Genomic DNA, 23,944 nt, shown 5'->3' on the forward strand with positions numbered 1-23,944 from the left:
TAACTTCTAATATTGAACATTTGCAAAATCAGGGTACAATGTTTATATAGTTGAGTCCGACGTTGCAGCGTAGTGTTTCATATTTTTATTACTTTTAATGCACATTCAGTTCCATAATATGCGGTCTACCTAGCGTTGCTGGCGCTAAGCTATCTTCTAAAACTCTCCTTATTGACAATGAACTTAGGGTGATTCTAATCAGACACAAGTTGTTTCTAAACACCAGGACTGCGAGTCAATTAAACAAAAACAGAGTCTGACTCTTCAGCCTGAGATTCAACTCTACAGCCTGATAAAACTGTTTCTGTAACTAAAATAAGGTGGATGCTGTATATACAACAATCCTCTCATGGGGCTGTCATATAACTCACTCGCTAAAATATGTGATTTGAAAATATTCTTCACAGTTTGTGTCCTTATTAGTTCTGAATTTGCATTGTATTTGCACGTCCGACTCTGGGCTCAGTAGTCTTATTTGAATCCAAAGCCCGACCCTAGCAAAATAAATATACTAAAATAATAAACATACTAAAATAAATTGTAGCATATTTGTGTAAAAAATGGGTAATTGGCTTCCTCAAATAACCGTAAAATAACCAAAATGCAATCCTTGCTGAATCCTTTGTAGACAGCGTTGATTCTACACTTAAACTTTAGATTGCTATCACATGTTCCTACAATGTTTCCTCCACATGTGAATGCACTCAAAGGATTGGAAGTATTTACAACAACAGAACACATAGGTTGGTTTGATTTGACGGTATCCATGAAATTACAGCATAGTGTTTCAATTTCCCACATTTTTACTAAAATAAAATCTAAATGAATTAAAAAAAAATATGGATTTGTTATATTCACTCATAAGATAAACAATTAAACTTAATTGACAGAACTCAGTTGAACTTATGTAAATTAGTTTACCCAACCGACCGAGACAACCTGGTCCACAAAAGAATAAATGTTCTTTCATTTTCCAGCGCTTGTTCGATTGGTAGCTACTTCGTACGCAATTACATTAGATTGGAGCCGCTCATTTTAAAGGATGAAAATATTTCTGTCACAACGACTGATGGTTTAGGCCTCAAAATTTCAATCTTGACGTACGATGTAAGTTTTTTTTTTCTTTATTTAACATTTTATAGCCTTTGTGAAAAAAAAGATACAACTGAGTATTTATAACAACTTATAAACCACGGTGATAAGATATTTATGTATTATACAGCTATACCAACACAAATATATTCCTAAAAAAATAAATTCGTCCATAAATCTACTCTCAAGTTTTTTATGTATTTCTCGTTTTTTGTTTTTCAGTTGTTGCAAGTGTCAGCTGATTGAAAAAAGGATCAATAAAAAAATAAAATTAAGATTTTAGTTAAGTGCTATCATGTTATTTGAAAGATGGGTGACTGTTTTTGACTGTGGCAAAAAATCCAATCTTTTAATTCAGATTGTGGAAATGTGACATTGGATGGAGTTATCCAGGATGTTCCAGCCAACAAGGGATGTGGGAGAAGGAACAATTTCACATGCACAAACGGATTTAATGGCATGAACCCAGTCATACTGCGATTATGATGCTCTGTGGTGGCGAACACCTTTGTGTATATTTGGTAAGAAAATAATTCCTCCTTGTTTAAACAGCTTTTTTTATAAACACACACAGAATGTTGTTAGCATGAAATGTAAATGCTTGACTTTTCTATTATTGTTTCTTGTGGAGGCATAAGCAGCTATATTAGGGTGATGCATACACTAAGTGACTAAGAGTGTTTGAAGTAGATTTGACCTTATTCAGACACACATTTTAATTTTATTATACTGGAGTCTTGGATTGTTGCTTTTGTTGCATTCTATTTTATTTACAACAATTCTCCCTAAAGTGTAGTTGCAGGTGGATGACACTTTATTTATTTTCAGTTAAAATCCCCCTAACCCTTGAAACTTCACCAAATGGATTCTTACCAGAAAGCAACATAACTGCATCAATATCACTTGTGAGTTGTGATCAATTCTACAGCTTTCCGCTTCAAATGGTTTATTTCCAAACATGTAAGCATGATTCATGCGTCTTTATATTTTAATTTTCTTCTTTAATATTATTATTTTAATTATGTTTACTTTCCGCCACTGTTTTAACATATTCTTACTTTTTTTATACTTTACTTTGTCTTGTATTTCTTTAACCCAGTTGAGCATATTTGAATTACTGTTTTTTATCTTGTTTTAGGAGGTTGGAGATTGCCATGCGTATGATTGTTATAAATATTCAAGGAGTTTTTATCAAAGTCAAGTGTTATTGAAGTTAGTAAGTAAGCATTTACCATTTGCTTTACTGATGAGTATGTTGCACGTCACTTTCAACACCAACTGATTGTTTTATTTTGTTTGTTTAACCTGTTGTTACTTCTTTAAATTCCTTAAGCACATCAAACACAAACAATGAATGCACTTTTAACTGTGCAATAATAATAGAAAATATGTTTACTGTTTGAACTTTATTACTATATAATTTCATGCTACAAATTTGAATATTTTAATTTGAAGCATTGTGACAAGCGTTAGCTCAGTTGATTTATCGATGAGATTCCAAACCAACGCACTTCTGCTTCGTACAACATAAGTCTTCAAGGTCAATACGATTCATCTGCGTCTTTCGTCTATTTGGAATTTTCAACTGCAAGTGCGATATTTGTTCATATGTTTTTTTACAGAGTAATTATTTATCTTAGTTATCTGTTTAACACGAACTTACAGTTCTTGATTTGTCCTAAATTTATTTACAATTATTTCCATATTTAAGGTCCTAATGATGCTCTAAATCAAAAAAATAAGTACATCACTGCCCAATTTCTTGTTTGGTAAATTAGACTAAACATAAGTAATATTCTCAATGTTGTTTCCAATCTTTTTAGTTTCAAATGATTTGCAGAACTCAAAACTAGGCCATTTACCGCATTTAGATAACCCTACAGAATAATTTTACATGAATGGTTGCATTGTATGTACAATGTACACGCAAGCCACTTGAGTTTTGAAAGGTCCACATTGTGCACAAAGGAATCAAATCCCTTTTTCACAAAATATAAATCATGTTGTGTTTTAAGGATGTGGAAATCCGAGCCAAGCTGGTGTGTCAGCAGCCCCAGCAAACAGTGGGTTTGGAGCGAGTCACACATTCACCTGCACCACTGGCTACACAGGGACAGCTACCGGGCTCTCAACCTGCCAAGCTGATGGTACTTGGAGCTTGGAGGGTCTACCGACCTGCGTTACAACATAAGATGGGCTGAACATTACACGCTAAACAATATTGCTTTATTTCGGAACTACAAAATGTATTTTTCACTTTACTTACACCAGTGGCACCAAAAAAGTCTAATGTCACCTGAACTATGCATTAAGCTATTTTATGTGTGCGTCTTTGTGTTGCGATTTATTTGCTGGATTTTTTTAGAAATCTTTTATCTCGTTAATGCTACCTTTTCCGCTTTATTTCTTTGCTTCCTTTTGTTGGTTATGGCACAAATATTCATAGTAACATTATGAATACTATACGATACACATACCTAGTCTTTATTAAAAAACTACATTTACAATATTCAACCGTAATACCGGAAAATATCTATCATACAGATCAAGGGTTTGTTGTTAATACGTTTTTTGTCATTCTACAAGTTTGCACAACCTCTACTAGGTCTTTATAATAGAGTTAGAATTTTCGAACGGGTGAAATCCCAGGATTCATCCATGACTTTTTGAATAACTTTCTAATTGTCCACTAAACTGAATTGGTAAAAGTTGAAATTTTTTCACATGCTTGTCTCTAAAATTCTTGACATTTTTGGAAAATCCGTACGTATGGCGACTCTTGTTTAAAATAGTAACAGTCAATTAAAACCAGGCCAACATGCCCTTTTAAGTAAGCACGTTCATCCAATTCAACGGCAGAAGTTAAGCGAAATAAAGCAAGGAAAGCGAATATATTGAAATTCATCATTTTCAACGTGTTTTACTTTCAACTCTAAACTCAAATTTGTTTTTCTTTTTGTTTTATGACATTTGTTTAACCTTAATGGCCGCCTAAAGATATAAAAGTAAGTAAAAAAAGTAATAAAAGCAACAAAAAAAATAGTTTTAAAATCAACTTTAAACTGTTTTAACGGCCTTTGTGAGCGGCACAATATTTTCTGCAGTATTTTGTTAATGCTTCACATTATGTATTCGACGTTTTTATATTGCGATTGTGTTTGATTTCGATTACACCGTTATATGGTTGTACTATTTAAATGTTTGAAACTTCGTTGTATTAAAATTGAAGTAATAAATGTATTTACGTCATCAAAGCAACGTTGAGGCAATTTTGTCTGTGCTCAATAACAACACAATCCTGTAAATTTGTTCCTAACTGTTGCAGTCTCCGTAGTAAAGCAAGTTGATACTCACATAAAACCAAGCAGCAGGCATCAGTGCTACGGTTGGGTTAGGGTTAGGGTTAGGGCATTGTTCACCGCTGCTTGGATTTATGACACTTTGCGAGTTGCAACGATTACAGCTCACTTACACAGTACACCATCGAAACAATAACCTCTATGCATTCGACCACTAACGCAAGCATGAGTATATACGGTTAACTAACATCTATCATTGACTAGCTTGTCAACAACAGAAACATACAACCGCAGAGCTAAACTGGTTTGCAGAGCCAAACGGATTGCTTTGACTTGTCGTAATCGTGAAGTTGACTCTTTACCCTTCGATCGACCTGACTTCATTTGTTGAGGTTTTGTTTTTTGATTATTAGCTACCGCAAACATATCTGTGTTTGTGGAATAACAACAGAACTGCAAACCATACGGGAATAGCGTAGGTTCCAAGGTCCCGTGCTAACAGCCAGCATTAATTCAGTGAGTCACATTTTGTTAGTTGTTGGTTCCCAATTCATTTCAACACACAACTTAGGGTCAAGCGTTTTTAGATGACATTTTTAAACTTCTCTACAATTTAACCTCATGCTTATTGACTTTTTATTTTGTCAGCGTTTGTCAAAGCAAGCTGTCTTTGCTCGGTAGAGGCGACAAAGATCTGGCGTAGTTTAAATTTTTGGTTTCCGAAAAAAAAAAAAAAAGGATTTGGCCACAAGGGTATGAAAGAAACGCCGTATAAAAATTGTTCATTTAACATGATCAAAAATTACCTGTGTTGTTGAAAAACAATTTAAGGAATTATTTAAAAATTAGTAAAAGTGCTTAAGATTTTTTTAAATTAATTATTTTTAATCTCACAATTCCATAAGCTTAAAATGGTCTGGTTTTAGTTCCGAATAATTCATCCTTTTGAGGTTCAACAACCTGAAAAAGGTCACATTTGAACGTAATAATTAAACCAAATGTGCCCGTTTGATCATAGTTATGACGTAGTTCAGTGGATTGCGTATTTATTACTCAACATACGGGTTATCGAAGTAAAATACAAAGTGTCGAGTGTTGTTATCCAAAATTTAAAAAAGAGACGGATGCGAACATTTTTTGCATAATGTGCGCAAAAACTGTGCGCACATTGCAAAATGCCTTCAAAATGTGCGAACATTTGTAAGTTAAAGTTTAAAGTTAGAGTTGGAGTTTAGATTTGGGTTTGCTTACATTACCTATCTCAAAAAAGTGCGCACATTTGGAAATCCCTAACTCTAACTATTTTAACTCAACTCTAAACTTTAAACTCTAACTCTAAAAATGTGAAAAAATGTGCGCACATTTTTACGCACATTGTGCCAAACAACGTCCCGTTCCCTGTTGAGCACAAAGTACGCTCTCTTAAATACTAGCTTTGCCGCAGGAATTCTTAGTTTGTTGTATGAAATTCGATCGTAATGGTACAGACACGTTATATTAACGGTGTACAAGGATAAACTTTAACACGGAATGGAATGCAAGTCTTTCCAGTAATGCTTTATATTTTGTAAAATTCTATTACGAGAAAAACCAAACATTTTGAAACTTATAATTATACCGCAACTGGTTAAACGCAAACCTGAGGTTACAGTTTTCAGGAAACCAGAGCTTATAGTTTGATGTCGTGCGCAGAGATCTTGGTATAAGAGCGTTAAAGGAGATTGCAACACGTTTACAGCGAATATATATTTTTCCAGTATGATTTTCGGGCTTACTATCACCACTGGTTTGAAGCAGTTTACATAAAACACGATAGACGATAACTATTAGAAAGTTTGGTGAAACAATAAAGCAAAATCCTCTAAACACAAAAGAAAGCTGAATTGGTTCCTCGTAATTAAGCGGTAGTTATTTTGCGCATTTTGTGTATTTGGCGATACGTATATAGTCTTCGATTAATATATTTCGTTGGAAAACAGTGAATGGGTCGATTCTAAGACCAATGTTATTCAGATGAGAGGTGTTTAAACTTGCATTTCTGCCATTTTCAGCTCTTTTTGCAACACGTATAATATAATGGAAAAAAATGACTTGTGGTAAACAGATGTAAACAAATATGAAAAATACCAAGAAAGCGCAGTTTCACTGAATCATTTCGACATGCAATAAAATCTAGCGACCTGAGAAAATATACTTTGAAATGCTGGTACATGTGTTTTAGTTTTTATAAACCGTCGTTTTAAACTAGACAAATACCGACAACGGCTTAGCAAGCCATTTATTTCATAAATAGTCACGGCCATCCTGATAATTGCGATAATTGAAAGATATTTTGTCTCTGATATCCCGCCGAAGGCTCACTTTTGCGCAGCCCTGCTTTAACTTGGCGGTCTGTTAATAATTTTGAAATACTGTATAAGTGACTTTAGCTGTAAATAGTTTGCAACAAAAGGTAATTATTAAAAGTAAGTTGTTTCTAACGTTGGGAGCCTAACACTTTTTCAGATTTTAACATTATCAGCTAAGTCCTAATGTTCCGACAGCGCTAACGTTATGCTTATAAGCTCGCCAAGTTGTCAGCCTCTCGTTAAGCAAGCCGCCGTTGTTCGCTAGAGGCGACAGAGAGTTGAATGTGATTTGAAGTTCCTCGTAATGGTTGCGCTGCAGCTTTTCACACAGCGCTAAAACTGCTCGCCAAGTTGTCAGCCTCTCGTTAAGCAAGCCGCCGTTAGTCGCTAGAGGCGACAGAGAGTTAAATGTGATTTGAAGTTCCTCGTAATTGTTGCGCTGCAGCTTTTCAGACAGCGCTAAAACGGCTCGCCAAGTTGTCAGCCTCTCGTAAAGCAAGCCGCCGTTGTTTGCTAGAGGCGACAGAGAGTTGAATCAAAGTTTCCGAAGCTACATATTCGGCCACAAGAGGCGCAACTGAGCGTAATTGTGGTTCGCGAATTTAAAAACTGCCCGAAATATCAGCAGCTTTATGGTTTTGTTGTTTGTTGCTTTTTGTATTCTATGGTAAATGTGCCATGCGCAAATTCCCTTTGTTTTCATGCAAGCGTTGTTCTTTGCTGTAGTGGCCAAAAATTTCTGTTGTATTACTGAATTTCAATTTGTTCTTTAATTTTTTATCCAACTCTTAACTGTGTGCCTTCAAATGTATTCTCATGATATTGCGATGAGGGAGCTGACTTTGATGACCTAACGGTCTTTCGCCGCTTCCTGGGAATCTATTACCGTAACAATAAATATATCTATTTACCTGGGTTAGAATCTCCCTGCTTTTTAAATTTTGTATTAAAGTGCCTTTTTTAATGTTTTAATAAATAGGGTTTCAAAGTGGGCGCAAATGTTTCTCAATCACGTACAACTCTTGCAAAAAATACCCAATAACCACATATTTTGACAAAAACGTGGCAATGTAATATTCCCAACAACAAATTTAAGCGATTACTGTTTGTTTACCAAGTGCTATAATTTAACTTTTCAATGAACTTGTAAAAAAACAGGAATAGGGAGAAAATTAAAACGAATTCAAAACAAATACGGTCAGTAATGTTTTGCCACATAAAGTGTAGGCTTATCTTTTATTGCAGTAAAATAGTGCCATGGTTACGATCAAACCTATTTATAGGGATTTTTTGCAGGTTATTTCACATTGAAAGTTTATTTTGGGTTCAATAATAAGTTGGAACTCTCATTGCGATGACGAGCGTTCCGGTCTGCTGGTCGAAGCGCTGGTCTGCGCAGATCGCTAGTACGCAGGTGACAATCCCGCTATGTTAAATAAAATTCCCCTGAAATTTATTTTCTTAAGATGTGTTCTATATCAGTAGGCCTACACTTAAAATAAATTACCCATTAGAACAGACAAGCTTTAATCTATTATATCTACATCCTTTTTATTCATTTAAATATGTTTAATATACCAAAAAACTGCTTTTTTGAATACAAAACTATCTTTTGGAACTTTAAAAAGTCCCTCAAATGAAAAAAAAATATCCCAGATTGAGAACCTATACCTCGTATAGTAGTAGACCTTCCAGTGATGGGCAAATGTACAGTGAACAGTACTTTTGTTTGCATCTTTCACAGAGCACAGAAAAAAGACGTTATATCTTTATCATTACCAAAATATTATTTATCGCAATTGTACACACCTGTGTATGAATATTTCAAAATATTGTCTAATTATAATAATTAGGTTTTGTGAAGTATTCTACGAGGTAACTTTCCGCATCACCAAGACTGAATAATATAAACTCAATAGGGACGGCTGTTCTGTTGTTTGGCGACTCAGAATTGGTCTAAACGAACTTTCACCGTTACATTTTGGAACACACAATAAGACCTATAAAGCAGAAAAATCTATAAAACCGTAGTATCAAGATCAATGGCATAATACAGCCAAATACACAATAATATCACAGAGTAAGATCAAAATCGTCTGAATAAGTCTTAAACCTGTCGAAATACTTCCTAAATTAATTAGAATAAGGCCTAAATGACCAAAGCAAAATAACGCATGAAACTGTACTTAGTGTTATGGGATAATTGGGGGCCGTTGGTCTGGCATCGGCCGGTTTGGTTTCGATATTGGGACGCCCTAGTTGGACCGGCGCTTTTCGGGCGCTGCTGTTTTTGCACCGGTTTGGGGGCCTGTTTGTGGTTATAGGCAGGGCTGGGGAGCCGGAGCTAAGCATTTTCTCTGGAGCCATAGCCGGAGCCGTTGTTATTATTTTTGTGAAGCTGGAGCCGGAGCCACTTTTATTATTTTTGTGGAGCTGGAGCCATTTTTCAATTTGTGGTGCTAAAGCTAAGAATTTATATTTTGTTCCATCTCCAACGTTAGTTAGCCAAAAGCAATTTTTAAAACTTGCCATTAAATAAGTGACTGATGGCACCGGAGCTGGAGCCGGAGCCAATGGATATGAGTTTTACTACTCTGGAGCCGGAGACATTTAATCCAGAGCTGGAGCCGGAGCCGGAGCTAATGCTATTTTACGGTGGCTCCCCAGCCCTGGTTATTGGTGGGTAAAGGGTGGGGTTAGAAAGTGGGTTTCGGTTGAGGACATTAGGCGAGTTGGTGACGTAATTAGGGGTGAGATTTGGGGTTAGTTAAAGTGTTGTTTAGGCCTGATTCTGGCCATTTTAGAATAATTCTTCAAAGCCCATACAAAAGTACGTAGTATTTTATAAACGTTCCAAATTAATTTTAACATATCTTCTGGAGGTCGTAGTTGGACGTACAATGAATATATCAAGCCTATACAGAAGTAGGTAACATCTCGTGATCCTGTTTGGAATAATTCATTTTATCGTTTTCCACATCATTAGTTGTTACCTTACTTGCGAAACTTTCCGATTAAAATGAAAAAACAAATTTGTTTTGATTTTCGCCGCAAGTCCCAAGAAAAGTTAATTTTAGACTTTTCATGATGCGTTAACTTTCACCAATGAAATTACCATGTAACTTTTTTGTTAATTCTAAACCAAACTAATTAAAAAAGAATTCAAAAACCTAAACCGAGATTGTCAGAAAGTCTCAACCAATTCCGTTTTGGTTTCGATATTGGGACGCCCTAGTTGGACCGGCGCTTTTCGGGCGCTGCTGTTTTGGCACCGGTTTGGGGGCCTGTTTGTGGTTATAGGCAGGGCTGGGGAGCCGGAGCTGGAGCCCGGAGCTAAGCATTTTCTCTGGAGCCATAGCCGGAGCCGTTGTTATTATTTTTGTGAAGCTGGAGCCGGAGCCACTTTTATTATTTTTGTGGAGCTGGAGCCATTTTTCAATTTGTGGTGCTAAAGCTAAGAATTTATATTTTGTTCCATCTCCAACGTTAGTTAGCCAAAAGCAATTTTTAAAACTTGCCATTAAATAAGTGACTGATGGCACCGGAGCTGGAGCCGGAGCCAATGGATATGAGTTTTACTACTCTGGAGCCGCAGAGCTGGAGCCGGAGCTAATGGATATGAGTTTTACTATTCTGGAGCCGGAGCCGTTTAATCCAGAGCTGGAGCCGGAGCTAATGCTATTTTACGGTGGCTCCCCAGCCCTGGTTATTGGTGGGTAAAGGGTGGGGTTAGAAAGTGGGTTTCGGTTGAGGACATTAGGGGAGTTAGTGATGTACTTAGGGGTGAGATTTGGGGTTAGTTAAAGTGTTGTTTAGGCCTGATTGTGGCTATTTTGGAATAATTCTTTAAAGTCCATACAAAAGTACGTAGTATTTTATAAACGTTCCAAATTAATCTTAATATATCTTCTGGAGGTAGTATTGGACGTACAATGAATATATCAAGCCTATACAGAAGTAGGTAACATCTCGTGATCTTGTTTGGAATAATTCATTTTATCGTTTTCCACATCATTAGTTGTTACCTTACTTGCGAAACTTTCCGATTAAAATGAAAAAACAAATTTGTTTTGATTTTCGCCGCAAGTCCCAAGAAAAGTTAATTTTAGACTTTTCATGATGCGTTAACTTTCACCAATGAAATTACCATGTAACTTTTCTGTAAATTCTAAACCAGCTAATTCAAAAAGAATTCAAAAACCTAAACCGAGATTGTCAGAAAGTCTCAACCAATTTCGTTTTGTTTTCGATGTTATTGCGAGCTTAAAGTATAAACAAAGGCGGTTCGTATGGTTTACCTGGAAAGTCACCAAGACCATGTCCAGCTAGTTTTGCCCAAGCTAGTTTTGTATTATAACTGGATTGTACGCTATGGCGTGTGGATGGATATGGATGGCTGCACTTGCGGCTGACTTACTAGGAAACGCTGCGACGGTTTTTTAGCCGGAGACTGCGCAAACCCACCGTCGTCGTTAACACACTGTTCGATCGCACTTACAACAGCAGGATCGAGTCACAAACTAGTCTGCGACAATAGATCAACAGCTCATGTTACCTTTTTGAAAAAAATGAGATATAAAAGGTTACTCAATCCACTCTAATTATGCACACTAGACCTGTACACGGTAACGAATTCTATTATGGTTCTCACAATGTTAATACACGATTGGTGTATTTTGATTTACCAACACATCACCCTGAATATTAATACTTTAACACTTAACACTTGGATAGAAAGAGTTACTATCTCCGCCTTTTTACGTGCGACTTTCTAAACTTGGTGATTTTGTAAACCGGTATCACTTCAAAACATCGCCATTCTCTCACTCTTAACATTTGTAAAACCATGGCATTTTTTTATTCCGGTTCCTCTGAACAGTTTTTGTTGACGAAAACTTTGATTGTGTGTCTTTGCCTGTGGCATAATTGTCCAGTTACTTAAACGCCCTGTCCACTTTGCTGCCTTTAATAAATACTGCACAGCAGTTTGCCTCTACATAATCAATAAAACAAATTGTTTGACTTTTGTTACTGTGATGTGTTTTTATGTCTACTGTCTTGTCAAACAAGAATAGGCTTGCAATTGTAAAGTGAGTTTTAACCAATGAAAACGAATTTAAAACAAACTACGGTCAGTAATGATTGACATTAACTTGGTGTTTCGCCAAACTCACATGTTAAACTTTGGTTTATTTTAATGAAGTGAAAAAGCAAAATATGTGAATAAAGATAGTTAAACGGTTACAGTATGGTAACAGTATACGTACAAATAAAGAAGGTGAATGTGGCGACCATTATAACAAGTAGGGTGAATAATATGCTGTTTCTACAAGGCATAGTATATTAAAAATAAGTTCTCTGGTATATATTTGTTAAACCAACGTTTCAGCTTACTATTCGGTAAGCCTTCTTCAGGGAATGACAAACAAGGCCAACAGGACGGGTTTACCAATAGTGTAAGATGTTTTCCTTTCGCTATAGTTCCATTTTTCGTTTCTGCGCGCGCATAATGGCGCGACGCATCACATAGGCACAATCACTTATTAGGCGCGGTAGTGCGCGCCTTTCACGTAAAGAATGTATTTCAGATCCGGTTGATCAGTCATCAGATGCGATGGAAAGAGAATTTTAGGATATTTGAGATAAGATTGTGTCAGGTTGTGTAGTCTGTCTTTTATAAAGTAATAGAAAAAGAGAACAGCCAGCATGTTATTTTGCAAAAGACGTCCAGTCTATTTTTAGTTTTTACAAGGAAGTGTAAATGTGTCAGATAGTAACGAGTATGGCGTGAATGTTATATTTTTAAATAGGGTGGCTTTCACGGCTTTTTGTTTAACTGGAATTACACGCATTACAAAATATCCATATGACGAATCTCAAATCTATTTTTAAACTGTTATTTTGCTAACTTGGCATGACGCGATAACTTGGCATGACGCCAGACAAAAAAATTGTTTGCCAAAAAAATAGGAAACTTGTTCAATTAATTATCAGGAAAAACTACATACTATTTTCGTAAAAAATATACACCAAAATTTGGGTCAAAATTTACCGATACCGATATATCTTTTTTTTAATATCGAAGTTTTTTTTATTTATTTTGTCACACCAAGAGCCACCACTATCTAACCTCTAAAGTATAAGCGAATGTCAACCATTAACATCAACAAATTTATAAACACACGTTTACAGCCTTAAAAGTAAAAACTAATATTTTTAAGAAGGGTCTAAGTTCATAAAACCTCATGATTGAATTTATGTCATACGTGACGCAGTTCGTTACTGGACCAAGCCTTGTTTATTTTATATAACCCTCTAGCGCCACAATTTGAAAACGTGCTCCAATCAGCTCACTTACGCCATCTAACGGCAAACATTTTGTGTGTTTTATTAAAATCGGTAAACAAACGCCAATTTAACAACTGGACATATAAGATTGTCCAAACGTACTAAACTGCTCTACACTACTATTTTTTTTAAACACAAATCAAATGGAGTTTATAAATAGAATAAATGTTATCAAAACAAGATAGGAAAACCCCGTTCTATCTTAATACCCTTAAGACTACCGATTTTTCAAAACCCCGACAAAATGCACAAGTCAGGGGTGAATAATTTCTGTCAGAATTTGTGTGACGTCCTTAATAAGTTGAATCGACACATTCAGTTTAAATTACTCAATTAGTTTGAAGTGCCAGTTTGTTATGTAAATAAAAAAAAAAAAAAAAAAAGCACAGAACACAATTAATTGCTATGCTCCAATTGATAACAACGGCTCAGTGTATCTTCTCGGAGATATTGCCGCTCTGATAACATCGACGCCCATAAGTCAGGGCGATTGCCGGCCCGAACAACGCCCAAAATGTCGCGACTGAATAAAAGCGTCCCTTGATTGTCGCGGGACGTAACAGGTTTCAAGGATAAGTGACAAATGTGTAGTTATAATACGTTCTTGCTTACTCGATCCTGGGCAATTTGGCCGCCGCCGTCGCGAAGCAGCGCAGTGGATTGCGATGAGTTTTTGCTAAGGTTTAATTTTATCTGAAATCGGTGTAATGGGGATTTCTCCACACCACGAGGTTTAAAGAACAGGTGATTAAAAGAGTGAATCAAGCGACTTGCGCGAGACAACAATGGAGACTGTTCACAACCTCGATTGGATTAACAAACGCCAGTGTTGTAAACCAGTCATTTTGATATGACTTAAGTCACAGTAAAGTCATTTACAAAAAAAATAAGTCCGAGTCAAGTCATTTAAAAAAAATGACAAGTCAAGTCATTTTGAATAAATGATAAGTCAAGTCGTACTTAGAGCAAGTGAATTTTCAAGTCAATTCCAACTTAAATAACTAGATATTATAATGAGAAATGTTGAATGAAACACTTTATTTAAACTAAAGTCAGTTTCCAAAATACTCAAGTCAAGTCATTGGTGACGATGGCCCTAAGATTTAATTTTATCCGAAAACTTCTAAGTTTGTTTTCCACGGTACAGTCGTAGTTAATTTGGTAAAGTTTGTCCCAAGGGATTCGGTTTGGTAAAACTTGTAAGATCTGTTCCCACTTGATTTGCTGTTCGACTGGGGGGGCAAGCCAGCATCTTTAATATGTGAATAAATTTCTTTAACTTTATCAACTTTTAAGAGAAATTTGTTACAAGTCTGCAACTTGTTGTCAATCATGGATATGTTACTAGGTTTATTCAAGTCCTATTGTCCAGGGATAGCCGAAATTAGTTTTAGATGTTCTAAATAATCCTTATTGTTGGTGGAAAAGCTGTAATGTTGGGCGAGGTTATCGTAAGACATGTAATGATCTGTATTGTCGATAAGATGCGCGTAAACCAATATGCCAGCATTAATCATAGTCTTTACAAAAAAGGTTTGTTTACGGTATCAAACCTGGTCGTTAATCCACAACGGTCTACCGTTCCTTAGATTTGTAAACATTATGCTAATCAACTGTTTGCAGTCCGCAATTGTTTTTCTGATAGTTTGCAAAGGAATCAGTTTTCGGGCTTTTTGAGAGAGGGCAGACTGGCTTCCACGAAGCCAACATTCTATTTCATTGTTGCTTATACTACTTCTTTCCATTTTTTTCCAAGGCGCCTTATAACTGTCATCGAATAGTTTTGTTACCCATTTCATACTCAACGCGAGGATGTAGGCATCGCGTCACGGGTTAATAATTACAGCGGCGAAATAGGAGAAACAGCGACAGCTAGCGGCGCTAGAATGCTATAGATTGTAGCAGCTAGAGGCAATAAAAGTTGCGCCACATTTCAAATGTTAAAATGGAAACACGACACAATATTAAAGTCTATTCTTTCTTAACTTGTAAATAAAAGCTAAGCGTTTTTTAAAGATTTATTGCGGTACGTCAAGAAGTTATGGAAGTGTAATGGTTGTTTTACAAATTCTTGGAATCGAATATGTCGAATATGTAATGTAGTCGGTTGGACCATTTTAGAACAAAGATCAATTTTCTTAGCTAGATCTTCAATTAACTTGCACGTTCAGTGCAAATTAAGCTGATTTTAGTTTTAGGTAAAGGTAACCCACCTAAATCGAATTTGCGAATGGTGAAAATTATTATGTGCTATTGCCAGTTGACTCCCAACAAAGCAAACCTAAATATTTATTTGGCCTCGTTATTATTCTTTCATTTTCTTTTCGCATACGGTGCAAACTACAGACATTTAAAACAATGTCGGATTTACTGCTTTTTAAGACTATTGTCCTAATTCAGTTGTGTTGGTGTGGCCCGCTAACATGGTCAAATTATGTCATCCGACGCTCAGTTAGGCAAAAATTTAAAAAATGATCGTTCTTCTTACGCGAATGATCGTTCTTCTTACGTTTTTTTTCCGTTATCATGCTGTCTTTAACTATATTAGCGCTTATTTACCATTGCGCCGCGAAGTGGGTCGCGGACAAACGGAAAACGTATTCAAAAATATTGGACATATTTTTTTTAACCTTTTCAAGTCTTTTTATCGGCAATGTAATAAAAACTCAAAAATAATAAAAGAAATGCCCGGTATTCAAAAAAAAAAAAATCGCGCTCCCTTCGCTCGCCAGGTGTTCTTCCGACCTACAAAGGTTAACAAACACACAATGGATTAACTATTCAAAGTTATCGGGGTTCCTCAAGATTGTTTCTTTATACTATTCATTGGTAATATGGATGACCACGTATGGATTCGAATTTTGAGCCAAACAAACTCATTTTATTTGCGCTTTGTGCCTTTGCTGGCGCCTTAAATGTAATTAAACACGCTTTAGCTGCAAAAATCTGACGCCCGCCTGATTCACAGTCGTTGTAACATTTTGGGTTGCGGACCCCTGGTCTAGCATTTTCGAAATCACAATCACGCGTTTTTTTTTGTTTTTTTTTATTGATTTAACGACAATCAGGTGGCAGTCTTACGACTGAAGAAAATCTTTTGTCGCGACACCAATTACAGCGAGTAACAAACAATTTTAAGGAACAACACGTAATAAATTAATACTGGACACTGGAAAGAAATTGCATCAAAATCTACGAGAAGCTAACAAAAAGTCATGTACAGCGTTAAATAAAATGAGAGATTCAGAGCAAATTAAATCAGGATGTTCAAACAGAATGTAATTCAACAAAGTAGCATTAGACAAGGAAAACAACGCAGTCGGTGACATTACAGAATTATCGACTAACAGAGAACAAATTGCGCTCATTAAAACGGACCTTTCGGCGGTTAATAGTGAACACTCAAAAAACAAATGTATTGGAGTTTCAGAAGCTCCGCAAATACAATCACGCGTTTTAAGACTTACTTCGGAGATCACCAGAAAAATGTAAAGGGTCCGCGACTATTTGAAAGCATCAAAAAGGGGCTACGGGTACAATAAGGTTGAGAACCACTAGACTAAACAAATGTTCGTCTAACAATGCATTTTCCCTGGCAGTCTAGCTAATGAAGTGGGAGAGTGCGTCGACCAGCCAGTTGGTGTTTGCGCGTGTTAATTTTCAGTGAATGGAGTGTAACTTACTTCAGTTTACGTTGTTGGTTGAGGTAATTTTATTTTCAGTGAAAAAGTATTATTTCTTTTTTTGTGGCGATTTATTTTTATTTGTTCAATTGTTTTTCACGCATGGTTAATTGGTAAACTGCAAAATTAATAAAAAATGGAAATCGCATAAAGTTATATACCATTGTCATTTCGGCGAAATAATTTTTCATGCTTTTTTTAACATTTTTTACGCCGTTTAACACAATTTCACTTTCTTTTGCCTACGACGTATAAAACTGAACTACAATTAAATATTTTCGCATTTTTTGTCATCAATATAATCAGATTGTCAATTCATTCAGATATTTACAGCAAAATAGGTTTTCCGTAGCCCATTTGTGCTTAAAAACAAAGAAAAGTTGGAGTTGGGGGTACATTTGGTCGAATTTTTAAAAACTATGCACACATTAAAATTTCCTAAAAATTTCCATACAACTACTAGAAAGTATTCTTAACAAGATAAGCATAGTCTCCCACTCTGGTCATTCAGATATTTTCAGCGAAATAGGTTTTCCGTAGCCCATTTGGTCTAAAAAACAAAAAAAAATTAAAGTTTGGGGGGTACATTTGGTCGAATTTTTAAAAACTATCCGCACATTAAAATTTCCTACAAATTTCCATACAACTACTAGAAAGTATTCTTAACAAGATAAGCATAGTCTCCCACTCTGGTCATTCAGATATTTTCAGCGAAATAGGTTTTTGTGCTTAAAAACAAAAAAAATTAAAGTTTGGGGGGTACATTTGGTTGCATACCTCTCTAGTAGCCTCATTAAGCTTATATGTGGCAAGTAATTTTAGGGTTTCACGTTTATTTTGTGTTAACCAAATAATTTTTTTTGTAATATTTTGCAAATGGCGTCAAACGCAAAAATGGTAGAACATACCTTGATCCTTTAAAGCAGTGGTCGGCAAACTGTGAACCGCGACCCAAATGTTGGCCGCAGAGCCATTTTAGTGGCCCGCGAGTTACTTTTAAATGGTTTATTGTTATCATGTAGTTGTGGGCCGCGTGATAGCCGTGCATTCATTGCACTTCATTTTAAAAGTTTATGTGGCTGAGAATTACACTGTCTCAGCCTGGTTCAGGCCAGCGCGCCAAATGTGGCCATGTTCCTCCAACTGAAACCTGTAGGCGCAATTTTTTGCGTTTCGCGTGATAAATGTGGTTTATTTGCATAATACGTGTTGTTTCTGTTAGGGAAGAACACGATTCTTAAATTACTTGATCTATGACGTTACTTGTGACGTTAATGGTGCGGATTTTTATGTTCTTCTATCAGTTTTACTTTAATCCAGTGTTTCTTAACCTTTTTTACTTAAGGGCGCACGTTAGAGACGTATGAAAACGTTGCGGCGCACCTTCCGAGCGAAGCGAGCGCAAAATTTTTTAGGTGTACCGGTATTTCTCTTAAATTGTCTTCATTGTGCCAATTTTGATGGTAATTGGCTTTTATGAATTTGTTGCTGATGAAACTACTTTTATTTGAACATTCTAACGTAGTTGGTTTCGGCAAACTTGTGTGTTTGTGTAGTATCAGCTTCTGTGCTTGCTACTGTATCTTGCTCTCAGTATGTTTTATCAAGGACACATAATAAAAGCACAACGTTTTCAACATCGTCACCATTGCGTGAAGGAATTTATCCGGGGGAACCAGACCGTGGCCCAAAACAACACCCTAGACCTTCTCTGAGCAAGCAACCTAGAGAGTGTTGCGTACTCAGGTGCATTAGACGCTTTTCTAGTCGTCGTGTGTTCTAGCTTACTTGTTTGCGTATTTTATCAAAGGGAGCGTTGAACAACTTGCTATCTGACACCAACCGAATCTGTAATTACAGTAAATGAAGTTTAATAAGCATATTGCGCAATTTCATCTATACTTTACACAAATTTGCGTAGTTCAATAAATATAGCCTAAAGCGTTCCACAAGCATGTGGCGAAAGTGTATTTGTTTATAGTGTCTATAAATCAAAACTGTTTTTATTGTCATGACGAATCGCTGTGTTTGGGATAAGCTGTTTTTTTTCGAAGCTTAACCGAGATACGCGACGCCTTTAGTTTAAAACAATTTTAGCAAAATAGGATTGGACATACTAAAAACATAACTCAGATTTTTTCAGTTAAGCGGAAATACAGCTGGGGGTGGTGGGGGGCATGACCACGCTCCCTTGGATACGCCCATGTTTGTCGGTTAGGCCGAAGCGGTTCCGCTTCAATTTAAAGACGAGCGTTGGTTCCGTTAAACTTGAACAAAGCAAGAAAAAAGGTTTGTGAGCGAACAAAGGACGCGAGAGTCTGCATCGCAAGGTTGTCTCGTACTTCGCTCGACATTTAGCACTTGTTGTTCAACCATTAGCGACTGAAAGTTTTGGAGATTTTGGTGAACACCTTCTAAATGTAGCTCAGAAAACAAAAGCATAATTAAGTTCGGTTTAAAATATTTAAAATTAATGCCTTTTTATTAGTTTTAATCGTTTTTTTTAATTAAAAGCAGTCGTTATGTTTGCCTTACTGAAGGTTTTGTCAACAAAATTTGTTTACTATGATTTTGCAAAGTAACATGTCAAAAATTCACGGTAAATCTTGTATTATTTGACAACTTTTTTAGCCGGTTTTGGCGCAAATTTTTATGGTGGACTTACTTTATGACGTCATTAATAACCGTTACTATCTGATTAACAGTAAAGACTGGCGAATAATTAAACAATAATTTAATGCCGTTTTGTCTTGGCTTTGTTTATTGTATTTTTGCTATGTTCTTTTCTAATAAACATACTTAGCCTTGTTTGAGCAGCTTTGTGTAACTTAAATTTATGAATTCATTTGTCACATTCCATAACGCATTACGTCATATATTGTGACGTAGTGATATGTTAAGCTGTACATGAACATACCAAGTCTTGTTTGAGCAGCTTTGTGTAAAGTTAAACTTGTAACTTCATTTGTCATATACCAAAGTGCGTTACGTCATATATTGTGACGTAGTGATATGTTAAGCTGTACATGAACATACCAAGTCTTGTTTGAGCAGCTTTGTGTAAAGTTAAACTTGTAACTTCATTTGTCATATACCAAAGTGCGTTACGTCATATATTGTGACGTAGTGATATGTTAAGCTGTACATGAACATACCAAGTCTTGTTTGAGCAGCTTTGTGTAAAGTTAAACTTGTAACTTCATTTGTCATATACCAAAATGCGTTACGTCATATATTGTGACGTAGCGAAATGTTAAGCTTTACTTGAACATACCAAGTCTTGTTTGAGCAGCTTTGTGTAAAGTTAAACTTGTAACTTCATTTGTCATATACCAAAATGCGTTACGTCATATATTGTGACGTAGTGATATGTTAAGCTTTACTTGAACATACCAAGTCTTGTTTGAGCAGCTTTGTGTAAAGTTAAACTTGTGCGAGTAAAATATCTGAATGACCAGAGTGGGAGACTATGCTTATCTTGTTAAGAATACTTTCTAGTAGTTGTATGTAAATTTTTAGGAAATTTTAATGTGCGGATAGTTTTTAAAAATTCGACCAAATGTACCCCCCAAACTTTAAATTTTTTTTTGTTTTTAAGCACAAATGGGCTACGGAAAACCTATTTCGCTGAAAATATCTGAATGACCAGAGTGGGAGACTATGCTTATCTTGTTAAGAATACTTTCTAGTAGTTGTATGGAAATTTGTAGGAAATTTTAATGTGCGGATAGTTTTTAAAAATTCGACCAAATGTACCCCCCAAACTTTAATTTTTTTTGGTTTTTAGCACAAATGGGTTACGGAAAACCTATTTCGCTGAAAATATCTGAATGACCAGAGTGGGAGACTATGATTATCTTGTTAAGAATACTTTCTAGTAGTTGTATGGAAATTTGTAGGAAATTTTAATGTGCGGATAGTTTTTAAAAATTCGACCAAATGTACCCCCCAAACTTTAATTTTTTTTTGTTTTTAAGCACAAATGGGCTACGGAAAACCTATTTCGCTGAAAATATCTGAATGACCAGAGTGGGAGACTATGCTTATCTTGTTAAGAATACTTTCTAGTAGTTGTATGGAAATTTGTAGGAAATTTTAATGTGCGGATAGTTTTTAAAAATTCGACCAAATGTACCCCCCAAACTTTAATTTTTTTTTGTTTTTAAGCACAAATGGGCTACGGAAAACCTATTTCGCTGAAAATATCTGAATGACCAGAGTGGGAGACTATGCTTATCTTGTTAAGAATACTTTCTAGTAGTTGTATGGAAATTTTTAGGAAATTTTTATGTGCGGATAGTTTTTAAAAATTCGACCAAATGTACCCCCCAACTTCAACTTTTTTTGGTTTTTAGCACAAATGGGTTACGGAAAACCTATTTCGCTGAAAATATCTGAATGACCAGAGTGGGAGACTATGCTTATCTTGTTAAGAATACTTTCTAGAAGTTGTATGGAAATTTGTAGGAAATTTTAATGTGCGGATAGTTTTTAAAAATTCGACCAAATGTACCCCCCAAACTTTAATTTTTTTTTTGTTTTTAAGCACAAATGGGCTACGGAAAACCTATTTCGCTGAAAATATCTGAATGACCAGAGTGGGAGACTATGCTTATCTTGTTAAGAATATTTTCTAGTAGTTGTATGGAAATGTTATGAAATTTTAAGGTGCGGATAGTTTTTAAAAATTCGACCAAATGTATCCCCCAAACTTTACTTTGTTTTTAGCACAAATGGGCTACGGAAAACCTATTTCGCTGAAAATATCTCAATGACCAGAGTGGGAGACTATGCTTATCTTGTTAAGAATACTTTCTAGTAGTTGTATGGAAATTTTTATGAAATTTTAATGAGCGGATAGTTTTTAAAAATTCGACCAAATGTACCACCCAAACTTTACTTTGTTTTTAGCACAAATGGGCTACGGAAAACCTATTTCGCTGAAAATATCTGAATGACCAGAGTGGGAGACTATGCTTATCTTGTTAAGAATACTTTCTAGCAGTTGTATGTAAATTTTTAGGAAATTATAATGTGCGGATAGTTTTTAAAAATCGACCAAATATACCCCCCAAACTTTACTTTTTTTGTTTTTAAGCACAAATGGGCTACGGAAAACCTATTTCGCTGAAAATATCTGAATGACCAGAGTGGGAGACTACGCTTATCTTGTTAAGAATACTTTCTAGTAGTTGTATGGATTTTTTTAGAAAAGTTTAATGCGCGGATAGTTTTCAAAAATCCAGCTCTATGTACCCCCCAAAATCTGTGTTTTTTCCCAAAAACTCTTTTCGAGTTTTCTTTATATTAACAAAATTAATGGATTACGGCAATGCTGCTTCGGTGGAAATATCTGATGGCCAGAGTAGGAGACTATGCTTATCTTGTTCGGCAAACTTTATTGTTGTTGCATTGTATTTTTTAGAACTTTTGGATGTGTGCAAATTCTTTAAATATTATTCTAAAACAAAGATTTTAGCAGATATATTTTAAAAATGTGTTGTTATTGTGACAACCTAAATGTATTGATGATAATTAAGGCAAATCATCATTTATAAATCAGTTTTGTATGAGTTCAGCAAAAGATAATGAGTTTATGGTAATCGGTTCGTAAAAGTGTGAAGAAAAGCGTAAAAAATTATTTCGCCGAAATGACAATGGTAGTTATATGCTGTTTTTGCAGAGAGAACTTTTTTGTGATGTACCATTTCGATTCACTTGCTTGTATATTATTTGTGAAATAATAGTATAAGCTTAAGCCAAACTAGATTTTCGGCGTGTGTAGAATTTTCCCTTCAAACCCTTGTTCACATAAATCATCAGCACTCCAGGGGATAAACTGAAATTCAAAAAATAGTTACTGTAGTTGTGACCAGTGATGTCGCAAAGGAATGTAAAAATATTTGGTTACGAAACAGACAATAATGATTGCCAAGGGCGAAAACATAGTAATTTATAAAAGCATTCCGGTAAGAGTGAATTGTTGATCTCAAGCAGGCATTTTGGTATTTCGTAAAATCGTTTTCTCGCATAAACTTGAGCAACGATTTATTTTTAAATCAACAGAAAATCGTCGCAGCGCCTGTAAAAATAACTTGGCCGCGTAACCCCCAAGCTTCTCTCGCGTATGCCTTAGTACGCGTACCGCAATTTGAGAAACCCTTAAACCAAGACCGTTTGCAAATCCATGGGGGTACCGGGCCACGCCCCTACCCCTACCCCAAACCGGATATTTCATCCCTTTATTATCATGTGTTATTGATATGTCTAAGCCTCTTTTTTGAGTTTTTGCTACTTAAACCAAATCTCTGCGTTTTTTTCGTTTTACGCGAATCAATAACATTTTTATTATTTAGCTTTTGTATTGAAAGTAACAAATCTCCAAGCTAAAACTTGAATTATCAAACTGATGTGTGGTGTTACCAAGGTTACTTCTTTATTACGTCACGTTTTGACAAATCTTATGTCCTAACATTTTTTCGAGCCCCCTCTATTTCTAAGCTGATTTACATTAAAATGCATTTGGATTTACGCTTTAACTCCAAGATTTTAAAAGTATCGAGTTAAAAGTTAGACTTAGTAGGCTAGGAACTTATTTTTAAGATTAATAACATTTAAAGGTTTAATCAAGTTTAAAATACCCTATACGAGTTATCATTATTTGCCCTCAAACAATCTGTGACCAAAGTTCAACAAAGGTAGTTTACTTAACTCTATTTGAAATGCAAGCAGAAACAGGTTTTGCAGATGAAACCATTGTGCAAGCTCATGTGCTTACTTTTCTGTGTTGACGTCCTCACAAATGTATTTAAAGTCCCGTTTACACAGCTGCACTGGGCGTGAAATTTTTTTCACTACAGCTGCACTGAGCTGCGGTGGGCGTAAAAATCGCTCCAAACATAACGTTTTTCTATAGCTGCACGGGGCTTGAGTTTAGCAAAGCGTGAAACGCTCGCCACAATAGAATTTAAATGCAAATTACGCCCAGCGCAGCTCAGTGCAGCTGTAGTGTAAACGGGCCTTAAAGCCTATTTTCTGCGCCTTTGCATTATAGTTTGACTTACTTCTTTGTTTTATTTTAATAGTTTTATCTTAAAAACCTGCATTTTAACAAAGTTTACTCTTTTTTTGTGGTATTTGCCTGCCAAGAAAATCGTTAAAATGCAATTAGCTG

General features: G+C 35.7%; 1 protein-coding gene and 1 long non-coding RNA gene across 2 annotated transcripts in view; both read left to right on the forward strand.

Moving 5' to 3' along the window:
• The window catches only part of LOC146165548 (contactin-1-like), a 60,827-nt gene that overhangs the window by 25,380 nt on the left and 11,503 nt on the right, over nucleotides 1-23,944 (forward strand). The window lies entirely within an intron of this gene.
• Nucleotides 560-3,612, forward strand: LOC146165549 (uncharacterized). The gene is made up of 7 exons (XR_014494543.1): nucleotides 560-743; nucleotides 978-1,107; nucleotides 1,315-1,613; nucleotides 1,921-2,052; nucleotides 2,231-2,308; nucleotides 2,548-2,683; nucleotides 3,108-3,612. It is a non-coding gene; the product is annotated as an uncharacterized LOC146165549 (long non-coding RNA).

The sequence above is a fragment of the Ascidiella aspersa genome, chromosome 2 (genome assembly GCF_963924565.1).
Source record: "Ascidiella aspersa chromosome 2, kaAscAspe10.2, whole genome shotgun sequence".
Classification (NCBI taxonomy): domain Eukaryota; kingdom Metazoa; phylum Chordata; class Ascidiacea; order Phlebobranchia; family Ascidiidae; genus Ascidiella; species Ascidiella aspersa.